Source organism: Chiloscyllium plagiosum, chromosome 5 (assembly GCF_004010195.1).
Source record: "Chiloscyllium plagiosum isolate BGI_BamShark_2017 chromosome 5, ASM401019v2, whole genome shotgun sequence".
Lineage (NCBI taxonomy): Eukaryota > Metazoa > Chordata > Chondrichthyes > Orectolobiformes > Hemiscylliidae > Chiloscyllium > Chiloscyllium plagiosum.
Genome location: NC_057714.1, coordinates 113,181,796 through 113,190,375, shown reverse-complemented (window position 1 = coordinate 113,190,375; position 8,580 = coordinate 113,181,796). Strand labels below are relative to the sequence as shown.

Here is an 8,580-nt window from a genome sequence, read left to right as displayed (position 1 = left end):
TCATTATTGGAGATGGAGAGGTCCAGGAAGGGGAGCCAGGTGTCGGAGATGGTCCAGGTAAATTTAAGGTCAGGGTGGAATGTTTTGGTGAAGTTGATGAATTGCTCAACCTCCTCGCGGGAGCACGAGGTGGCGCCAATGCAGTCATCAATGTAGCGGAGGAAGTGGTGGGGAGTGGTGCCGGTGTAATTATGGAAGATCAACTGTTCTACGTAGCCAACAAAGAGACAGGCATTGCTGGGGCCCATACGTGTGCCCATGGCTACCCGTTTGGTCTGGAGGAAGTGGGAGGATTCAAAGGAGAAATTGTTAAGGGTGAGGACCAGTTCGGCCAAACGAATGAGAGTGTCGGTGGAAGGGTACTGTTGGGGACGTCTGGAGAGGAAAAAACGGAGGGCTTGGAGGCCCTGGTCATGGTGGATGGAGGTGTAGAGGGATTGGATATCCATGGTGAAGATGAGGCTTATGGGGCCGGGGGAATGGAAGTCTTGGAGGAGGTGGAGGGCGTGGCTGGTGTCTCGATCGTATGTGGGGAGTTCCTGGACTGGGGTGGGATAGGACAGTGTTGAGGTAGGTAGAGATGAGTTCAGTGTCTCAGCATGCTCCTGCCCAAATGGGTCGGCCAGGGTGGTCAGGCTTGTGGATCTTGGGAAGGAGGTAGAACCGGGCAGTGCGGGGTTCCTGGACTATGAGGTTGGAAGCTGTGGGTGGGAGATCTCCTGAGGTGATGAGGTTCTGTATGGTCTGGGAGATGATGGTCTGATGATGGGGGGTGGGGTCATGATCAAGGGAGCAGTCGGAAGAGGTGTCCTCGAGTTGGCGTTTGGCTTCAGCGGTGTAGAGGTCAGTACGCCAGACTACCACTGCGCCCCCTTTATCTGCTGGCTTGATGGTGAGGTTGGGATTGGAGCAGAGGGATTGGAGGGCTGCGCTTTGGGGGAGGGAGGTAGACAGGTTGAGGCGGTTAATGTCCCGGTGACAGTTGGAAATGAAGACGGCGCGGGCAGGTAATAAGCCAGCGCGGGGTGTCCAGGTGGATGCAGTGTGTTGGAGGTGGGCGAAGGGGTCCTCGGAAGGTGGGCGGGAATCCTGATTGTGAAAGTAAGCTCGGAGGCGGAGGCGACGGAAGAATTGTTCGACGTCACGGCGTGTATTAAATTAATTGATGCCTGGACGGAGGGGGATGAAGGTGAGTCCTTTGCTGAGGACTGATCGTTCGTCCTCAGTGAGGGGAAGGTCTGGAGGGATGGTGAAAACTCGGCAGGGCTTCGAGCTGGGATCTGGTGTGGGTGTGGAGCTGGGAGTGGGGGCGGAATGTGGAGCTGACACCACAATCAGATCAGATTGATTGCATTGAATGGCGGAGCAGGCTTGAGAGACCAAATACCGTTGAGTCACCAAATAGCCTGCTTCACCAAAACTCATGCCTCCGTATCACTGAGATTTGTCTGTTGGCATATGGTGCTTCCAGTACCAAAGTTGTTATTTGAGTGACCCAGCCAGGAAACTATTTGATCACATCTGAGTCCAATAATATCTTCTTGGAAATTCCACACCAGCATGTAGATTTTCCAATAGCTTGGGTAATCATGGATGGGATTTCTGCCCGGCCCACTCTTCCTGTCCTTCCTTCTCTCCCTCAGCCCAAGATGCTGATGAAAATAATTTATTTTCCCCACTATTCAATGCTCCCAGATTATTAGGATGTATCTTTCTAAACTGGTGGGTTTTGTTGCCAGAAAGTTTAGAATGAAAACTGGTTGCCTTCACATGGTTTAATTTAAAAGGAAGAAATAATGTCATTACAACTGTCTTATCCTGAAGGAAAGGTTGTTTTTACCTCGTTGGTCTTAGGAAGGGACAATGACAAGACCAATTGAGCATGGATTACCTCTCGATTAAAGCTTGTACTCTAAATGAATGTTGACAAAGTTTTGTTTGGCGTTTTAGAACCTGTTGAGTGGGACAACTGCACATACCAACTAGATAAAACAGACCTACTGTTTAATATATGCAACCTTACTCAAAATTAGTGTAAGTGATAGATCCATGTTATACAATAGGCCTGAAACTTGTTAGCTGTTAAAGTTGAGTCAAAGTTCAATCGTAATCAGCATAAGTTACCCACACAAAGACAGCAATTTTGTTCTATTTTGTTTCAGGGCATATTGACATCCAAAAGGCTTGTTAAAATTCCCTGGGCCCTGCCTCTAGATCGTGAAGGATAAGGACATTTCAGAGGTCATGCTGATCACTGCAGATCTGCTGAAAATGAATGGCTGAAGTATGCCGTACAAACCGCAATCTGGAAAGTAGCTTTCAGGTTAGGATTTTCAAGTCTTTTTGCTCAGGGGCCTATCAATTGTAAGATACTAATTTTTAAAGGCTGCAAACTGTGACTGTATTTTCTAACTGTTCAATGCAGTACTCAGCTGTTAGTGGCTGGTGATAGCACTTGAATATCTTGTCACCTTGTGGGCAAACACACCATCTGTCTGTGCTGTCGTGTTGATTTGAAATTGGGAATCACAGCATTCTTATGTTTCTCCTAAAGTGAACTGATAGGTACTGGACTTTTTATTTTACATCATAAAGCACCACTAATGGATGGTCACGGTGTGAAGTTTATTTATACATTTGATTTATATCTTTAAATCACAAATCCCTTGACTATTTCAGGTTTTCTCAATTTGACAATGTCCATTCTGCAGTGAAATGCTATATTGAAGGTCGTTCTATTCAAGCTTTTTTTTTAATCCTGATTCAATGACAGTTGAATTTATAGCCAGTGTTCAAGAAGATTAATATTGTGAGTTAAATCCTATTCTTGAGTAAAAACACTTAATTGGAGAAGGGTCAATTTCAGTGGCTTGAAGTAGATGCGACCTCGGTAGATTGTTAAGTACAACTGCAGTAGAGATGTTTTCGGTACAGTTGAAATGCATTCTTACAAAGGGAAAAGGTGGGGCCACCCAATCCAGTGCTCCCTGGATGACAAAAGAAATAGTGGGGATGAGTATGACAAATGACAGGTTTGTAAAAAATAAAACCTGGGCTGAATGTACAAAGTTCAGAAGAGAAGTCAGAATGGAAATTGGAATGGCAAACAATATGCAAAGACATTAGCATCTGACATAAAACCAAAAATCTAGAAGTCATCCAAACAAAAAAAAAACAGAGTTGTGGATACTGGAAATCAGAAACAAAAACAAATTGCTGGAAAAACTCCGATCTGGCAGTGTTTGTCACCAGACCCGAAATGTTAACTCTGGTTCCTCTCCATGGATGCTGCCAGACCTACTGTGTTTTTGAAGAAATGTCTGTTTTTGTTTCAGAAGTCTTCTATTCCCAAATAAAAAGTGTAAGAGTCATTTGAGGGTGGCAGGTTTGGATGATAAGGGGATCCGTACAAGCACAGAAGGGAAAAGGTATGGCTTTGGAGCTAAATGGGTACCTTTGAAACTGTCCTTACCATGATAACGATGCTGTCATGAGGAGGTAGTTGAAATATAGGATTGGCTAAAAATTGATTGAGGTAGCTACCAGGTCAGATGATGCAACTAAAAATGCTGGTGGAGGAAATTGCAGGGTACTGGCCATACTCTTCCAGTATTGGATATGGAGGTGGTGGTGGTGGAAAATTGTGGCTATTGCACCTTTTTTGAACAAGGGTGTAAGGTTTAAAGCAACAGATATTGGCTAGTCAGTTTAACCTTAGCAGTGGAATGCTTTTAGTGATAATATCTAGGTCAAAATTAAGTCACTTGGACAAGTATGGATTAATTGGGGAAATTAAAAGCAAATTGTATTTAACAAAATTGACTGAGAATTTCAGTGAAGCTAGAGAGTTGATGAGGGTAATATGGTTGATTATGGTGTATCCAAAGCTTAATAATGTGCCACATAATAGACATGCTAACAAAACCAAAGCCAGTAGAATAAAAGAAATAGTGGGTAAGAAGCTGGCTGAGTCACAGGAAACCGTAGTGATGAACATTATTAATTTGAACTGGAGCATGGTGTGTAGTGGGGTCAGGAGGTTGGTATCAGAACCACTAATTTTATCTTTATAATTAATGATCCAGACTTGACTGTGCAGGGTAAAATGCCGTTTTTACAAATGGCACAGAACTTGAAAGAACAAAGAATTGTGAGGATTAAGTGATTTGAAAAATGACAAGATTTGATAAAGTGATTAGTGAAAGATATTTCCATTTGTTGGGTGTCAGTGACAAAGGATTATTAAATTTAGATCCTTCTTGAGAATGAGGACAAAGGTTGAGAAAAGTTTCTTTTTTCTCAGCAGAAATGTTCAGGACCCAGGTTGGGTCGCAAGCTAAAAGCTTTGAGTTGTGATTTCCAAGATAATAATGATCATAGCGCTTGGATCAATCTTCAAAAGCTATCTTCCTGCTTGAATGGCCTCCCCCCTCCTAATTTCAGTATTTCTGTGCTTCTAACAAGCCTTTGCACGCTCAATTTTCATTGAGGAGCTTTGACAATTTTTGCACCTCCAAAATGGGATCACTGTGGGTAGTGGTTGGGTAGTACTGTATCAGGATGCCTTTCTACAGGAAGTGGCTGAGGCAGAGACCAATGAATCATTTAATGTAAAATTGGATTGATGTTGAGTAGAGAAAAATAATAGGAAGAATTTCTATTAGCAAAGAGCCTCTTCCTTTGAACATAAGCTTTCTTCAACAGCAGCAGAATTTCTGTCCATTTTGTATTTTTTTGAAGTATGCAATCATCAGTTTAATTTCCTGCTTTGAGTCAATTTCTGTGATAATGCAACTCCCTCTTTTTTAAGTACTTCATTAAAGCACTGGCCAGGTTATGTGCTCAATGTGTACTGTTTACAAGGTGCAGTGCAGAAATTCAGTGAGCCTCTTGAGACAGCACCTTCCAGACCCATGGCCATGTCCATCTAAGGGAATACCACCACCTGCAAATTCCCCTGCAGGCCACTCACCATCCTGACTCGGAAATATATTGCTACTCCTTCAGTGTCACTGGGTCAAGGTCCTGGAAGTCCCTCCCCAGTAGCATTGTGGGTCTACCTACACCACTTGGATTGCAGCGGTTCAAGAAGACAGCTCACTATTGCCTTCTGAAGGGCAACAAAGGATGGGCAGTAAAAGTTGACTGAGCCAGTGTCTCATGAGTGAATTTAAAACATAATGTTGAAACCAAGTTAGTTTTTTTTTACAAAGTTTGCAAGGATGAATGTTTATTTTGCATTGACAGTGAGAAGTGAGGATAAACTCATTTGGCATTGGGGTGCCTAAGGAGGCATTAGGAGTACTTCTTAGTTCATCTGTGGTTGCTGTCAAAGGTTGCTGAAGCCAAGACTCTCGAGTTCTACATGATTTGGAGTTCTACATACATTGCAACCTCATTGCTTTGATTTGAAGATTTGTCACTCAATTTCTTAACTTTATTTAAATTGCTTCTCCAGATCTCCAGATCTGTGGGCTGCACGGTGGCACAGTGGTTAGCACTGCTGCCTCACAGCGCCAGAGACCCGGGTTCAATTCCCGCCTCAGGCGACTGACTGTGTGGAGTTTGCACGTTCTCCCCGTGTCTGCGTGGGTTTCCTCCGGGTGCTCCGGTTTCCTCCCACAGTCCAAAGATGTGCAGGTCAGGTGAATTGGCCATGCTAAATTGCCCGTAGTGTTAGGTAAAGGGTAAATGTAGGGGTATGGGTGGGTTGCGCTTCGGTGGGGCGGTGTGGACTTGTTGGGCCGAAGGGCCTGTTTCCACACTGTAAGTAATCTAATCTAATCTCAAACTGTGAAATCTCTTAGCTCATTTTATAAGGCTTCCTTCTCTTTGACTCCAACTTTACTGTTGAACAAATGACTTGATTCTTGTGATCTTCTCTATTAAGGTTACATTTTCACTTTAACTATAACAATTTTAAAGTTGCAACTTAAATCTGGAGCTGGGCTTCTCCTAACTTTGGAGAGAACTCAAACCTGTCAATGACCTATTTTGGCGTATAATTTCATCTTGTTAAACTTTTGAGAGAGTGCTCAGGGAATACACTGTTATTTCAACCCAATTAAAATACATTCAAGTGTTTAAACAGTGTGGTCAGTGCTTTGCAAACTTTTAACTATTGGCTTTGGACAAGTACTGTGTGAGCATCCAACTGGGACAGATCTAAATTCACAAAACTGTCTTCCAGATGGTATAAACTAGGTACATGATCTGCTCTGTTACTCAGCCTTACTGCTAGCATTCTCAGTAAAATTTTCAATGCGTGCTTTGATTACCAGAGAAGTTTGTTAATTTTTGCTTGCTTCTCTTATCAGAAAAGGCCACTTGATAGCATCTGTTAATAGAGTCCTACAGCACGGAAAGAAACCCTTTGGTCCAACTCATCCATGCTGACCAGGTTTCCGAACTGAACTAATTTCTTTTGCCTACGTTTGGCCCATGTCCCCGTAAACCTATAATGATGTCCGTGAGGCCTTTGTCTTTGGAATTGTTTTGTTTAAGATGGATAGAGATGATATCTATTTTCACTCTGTGGAAATAGAGTTCTAGCATCCTTTGTTCCTTACGTTTGTGGATTTTTAACAAGTTCTCTCTCTGTCACCTTTTTGACCTTTTAGGATAGGAAGTACAGCAGTTTATTGATTGTCTGTTGTTTTGAAACCTTTATGAAATTTCATTCCACATTTTATTTTCTCTCTTGGCCTTGTTTACATCTTGGATTTAACCTTTTTCGACTCAGACAGCCCGGAAACAGGCCCTTTTTCGCTCAACTCGTCTATGCCAGTCAGGTTTCCTAAATTGAATTAGTCCCATTTTGCTTCCAAACCTTTCGTACTCCTGTACCTGTCCAAATGTTTTTTTGAATATTGTAATTGTACCCTCCTCGACCACTTCCTCTGGCAGCTTGTTCTATATACACACCTTTGCGTGAAAATGTTGCCTCTCAGGTCCCTTTTAAATCTTTGCCCACTCACCTTAAATCTTTGCCCTCCTAGTTTTGGCTTTCCCTACCTTGGCAAAAACCCTTGGCTATTCACCTTATCTGTGCCCCTCATGACATTATTAATCTCTTTATAATCCTCCTACACTCCAGGGTAAAAACGTCCCAGCCTATGCAGTCTCTCCTGATGACTCCAACCTTCCATGCTTGTAAATCTTTTTTTGCACCCTTTCCAGCTGCCTTCCTATAGCCGGGCAACTGATATTGTATGCAGTCCACTAAATGTGGCCATACGAATGCCTTCTACAGTTGTGACATGATGTCTCAACTCTTGTACTCATTGCTCTGACTGTGAAGGCAAGCGTACCAAATGCCACTTTCGCTACCTTGTCTTCTGTGACACCACTTCTGAGGACCTGTGTACCTACATCCCAGATCTGTCTGTTTGACAATACACCCCATGGCTCTATCATTAATTGTGCAACTCCGTACTCTGGTTTGTCTTGCCAAAATGCAGCACCTCACATTTCTCTAAATTAAACTTCCATCTGCCATTCCTCTGTCCACTGGCCAGATTGTACTCTCAGATAACCACCTTCACTGTTCAATTTTGGTAACATCAGCAAGCTTACTAACCATTTATCTCTCCACTCTGCAGGCATCCTGCCTCTATTCCTAATGAAGGGCTTTTGCCCAAAATGTTGATTTTCCTGCTCCTCTGATGTTACCTGACCTGCTGTGCTTTTCCAGCACCACTCTAATCTAGACTTTGGTTTCCAGCATCTGCAGTCCTTGTTTTTACCAAGCTTACTAACCTCTTCTCTTTTTATTCAAATTGTTTATACAAATGATGAACAGCAGTGGACCCAGCACTAATCCTTGCAGCACGCAGCTGGTCACAGTTCTCCAGTCTGGACAACAACCTCCAACCACCACCCCCCTCTGTCTCCTACTGTCAAACCATTGTAGAGGGCTTGATGCAGACTGTCCTGCTTGTACAGGTCCCACCTTCCCCAGAAACCGTTCCAGTGATCCAGGAATCTAAAAACCTTTGTTTTTCTATTCCTAGGATACACAATATTCTGATTCTACTTTTATTGCTTGCACTTCAGCCAAGTTTCTTCAAAGATATATTCATTCTCTTCTCCTGCTATATTTTATTTCACTGATTTATCAGAGAAAGTGCACACTGACGTGATACCTGAACTGTCTGTGACCTGCTATTGCTTAGAATACATTTGAATATTCACTGCTGCAAATAAGCCAACTAATATTGCTCTGGTAAAAACAATGACTGCAGATGCTGGAAACCAGATTCTGGATTAGTGGTGCTGGAAGAGCCCAGCAGTTCAGGCAGCATCCAAGGAGCAGCGAAATCAACGTTTCGGACAAAAGTCCATCATCAGGAATAAAGGCAGAGAGCCTGAAGCGTGGAGAGATAAGCTAGAGGAGGGTGGGGGTGGGGAGAAAGGAGCAGAGAGTACAACGGGTGAGTGGGGGAGGGGATGAAGGTGATAGGTCAGGGAGGAGAGGGTGGAGTGGATAGGTGGAAAAGGAGATAGGCAGGTAGGACAAGTCCGGACAAGTCATGGGGACAGTGCTGAGCTGGAAGTTTGAAACTAGGGTGAGGTGGGGGA

General features: G+C 43.4%; 1 protein-coding gene across 4 annotated transcripts in view; it reads left to right on the top strand.

The window, feature by feature from the left end:
• Nucleotides 1-8,580, top strand: part of nktr (natural killer cell triggering receptor) — a 240,112-nt gene that overhangs the window by 32,156 nt on the left and 199,376 nt on the right. For 2 of the 4 annotated variants that reach the window (XM_043690826.1, XM_043690822.1), the window contains exon 1: nt 1,996-2,323. The exons of 1 other annotated variant lie outside the window; for it this stretch is intronic. The gene's annotated coding sequence lies outside the window, so the exon portion shown is untranslated. Of the gene's footprint in view, nt 1-1,995; nt 2,324-8,580 lie in introns of those variants that run through there. One more of the 4 variants, XM_043690823.1, reaches the window with a different exon arrangement.